We start from the raw sequence: 2,963 nt of genomic DNA, 5'->3' as shown, positions 1-2,963 counted from the left end.
TTCTTGTCATTGGGGACTGATATGAGTTTAAATTGGTCGTTGTTTAACAGGAAAACGATGCGAATCTCGACGGCAGGTGCCATTAGGCGCGGCTGTTGAAACAGGTCGGTATTGATCTGACCGACCAGGTTAAAGTATTTCCCACCCTTCGTCGCTTCGTAACGTTGTTTCGGACCGCGAGACGAGACATCGTAATCGTTCTTTACATGTTCGTCGTCCTCGACATAGAGTCCAGCCACGTACACTGTTTCTTGAGCCAGGGGCGTGGAATGAAGCACGACGTCCAAAATACTCCAGTAGGCGTACAACTCGTTGGAACTGACGAGCTTCCCCGACAACACAAGCAGGTGCGAGAAACATCTCTAAGACGTCACTTGGGGAAGACGACGATATCCCTATAACATCCGAAATACAGCCCCAAATGATCCCTGTCACGTAACGTTGGCACACCCGGATATGCCTCTGGGACGTATCTGGCAGGTCCCATGGGGGCTTTCTTTGGGATTAGCATGGTACACAAATGGGATGTGCCCGAAGGGCGCTGCTCCTCTCCTACCCCCTCCATTTTTCTGCGTTGCTTGGCCCCGTTACAAAAAAATGCGCATTCAATACTAAATGCGCTGGCACAACGACAATTGAAAATTTGAAGCAGGGAGTTCAGAAAAGAACTAGTTTATTCTTACAATTGTGACTCGCAAGTGTAATTCTACATCCATCATTTGCATGCGGAATTGAAGCACTTGGCATAACAGTAAATCACAATATCACAGCATCAAGAGCAATCCACAGTAATAAACTGTATATCACAGATCAGCTTTGTTGTGGCCTTCCTGTTGTTGTACTTTTGTCTTGTCTTGTTGTACAAGTACTTTCTCAGTCAAGTCTCAACTTACCTTACTCAACTCAGCCTTACAATAACAGACTGCACTGCCCAGACAACCACGACAAAATTTATATGTCCAAACAATATCCAGAGATTGCCGAAGCCGGCATTCCATGTGAAGGCCCGCAAAGATATATCCAAAGAATGTTCGGAGATTGCCGAAGACGGCATTTCCGGTAGCATCCACAAAGATATGTCCAAAAAATGCACCGAGAACGCCGCGGTCGGGCCTTTCATTCCTGTGGGGGAAGGAAATGTCGAGGGGCAAGTGGTGGGGTTCGCGCTGGCGGTAGTCACATGACAATTTTCGAGCCGGAAGACGAACGGCGGTTGCCTGTTCGGCGACGAAGCCAAGTCAAGACGCAGTTCAGTCAGTTGAAAGCTGGTTGATGTGAAACGCGGGAGTGGACGCGGCTGTTGGACTGCTTTATTACGACGCAAAGGCAGAGGTTTCGTCTTTCGTGAAAGTAAGTATTCCATACTATATCGTATACATGACGCACAGATACAGAGCCTTAGAAAGCAAATGCAGTGTTTGTTTACATAAAGCCGTAACCACATTGTTCAGAGTGTCAATTTTCAAACAATCTTCTGCCGCTATAGGAATGCTAGCGAAGAAATACTGTGTCCTTATGAGGTAGAGTCAGTGCGGGTTTACTGCTGGGTAATAACGTAGTAACTAACACAGTGATATTGCGTTCCGCAATTCAAGGCAATGGGTGTGAATTGGAGACGCACTATGAACGCAAACGCGGTTTCGTCTAGAGGTACACACGACGCTTGCTGTTGTGTTGTTTGTGTGGCTACAACAGCAAATTAATTCTCAAATATACATCTCTTGTAGGCGTTTCTGGGTGCGGTCCTTTATGCGATTGAATGCGATAGGTGTGAAATGGAGACGCACTATGAACGCACACACTATATATGCATATAGTGTGTGCCCACCCCACAAGCGCTGTTTCGTTTTCAGATCTCCAGTACACACTGACGCTTGTTGTGGCTTGTCTGGCTACAACAGGAAATTAATTCTCAAATATACCTCTCTTGTAGGCGTTTCTGGGTGCGGTCCTTACTGGAACAAGTGACGGCTGGCGTTAATAAGCGTAAGCATTGCCGTCTGTGCTTCCCATATGAACTTTTTCACAAATACCGAAATGCTTCATAGTTAGATATGCTCTTATATCGACTGTGCAGCCTCATTCGTTACGGCGTCTCTTGCTGACCTCCTATGAAGCCAGTAGTGGTGGCATTGCATTGTCAGTAATATTTCTTACTGTTTTATTGTTATTGTTTGTTGGTATCATTTTCGCTTTAAGAACTTCCTGCTCCTTTCCGTCAGGATGTTTGAAAGCTAAGCAATAGCACGATTGTGCTAAATATTCAAAGTAGGTTGCATTCTCTTTTACACAATAATATCGAATCTGTATGAAACAGGTACGAAAACTGCACAGGCATGGTTTTTGTAGTCTGTCTGTATAACAGTTTCGAGTACGGGCGCGAATTATTGCGTCACAGCGTATGATCGTTCTAGGCAGTTCTCCCTGCACTCAACACAGGTTGTTTTGCCTTTAGGTTTGCCTCAGTTTGACGTAATTTGGCAGGTGCCGTATTTCATGTGTGAAGAAACTACAAGAAATGGTACCTGTGCAGCTTTCAGCACCTATGTGTTTAAAAATCGGATAAAAACGACAACCATGTATACGTATGTACAGACATGCTTTTTTCTCTCTCTCTTTTCATATCTCAGATGCGGTGAGGGAAACAGAAGGCTCCGAGAAGTAAACGCTTTCGAGGTAGATAGTGTCATCCAGTCATACCTCCGGCACGCAAACTGAGTGTAATTGAAAGTTGGACGTAGTAAATAAAATTTGCCAGAGCACTACACACTGACTCGATTCGGCTGGCACTTTTTTATTACACTCATCATTTGTCCTCATGTGTGTGCAAGTCTGCGTGGCGATCGAGAAATGCAGCGAAATGTACGAAACGCCTGGGACTTGTGCACCGAGCACTGTCTGGTGGTGCGGACACATCAAATAACGGTAGGTACATTAAGGGCCATTAACATCCACGTGACACA

At 45.4% G+C, this 2,963-nt stretch overlaps 1 long non-coding RNA gene across 1 annotated transcript; it reads left to right on the top strand.

The window, feature by feature from the left end:
• Positions 1-1,209: 1,209 nt before the first annotated feature.
• LOC135366983 (uncharacterized) lies at positions 1,210-2,963 on the top strand. The gene is made up of 3 exons (XR_010414331.1): positions 1,210-1,350; positions 1,934-1,986; positions 2,631-2,963. It is a non-coding gene; the product is annotated as an uncharacterized LOC135366983 (long non-coding RNA).

This window comes from Ornithodoros turicata, chromosome 1, assembly GCF_037126465.1.
Source record: "Ornithodoros turicata isolate Travis chromosome 1, ASM3712646v1, whole genome shotgun sequence".
Lineage (NCBI taxonomy): Eukaryota > Metazoa > Arthropoda > Arachnida > Ixodida > Argasidae > Ornithodoros > Ornithodoros turicata.
Note: the sequence above shows the minus strand (reverse complement) of the source record. Positions and strands in the feature narration are given on the sequence as shown.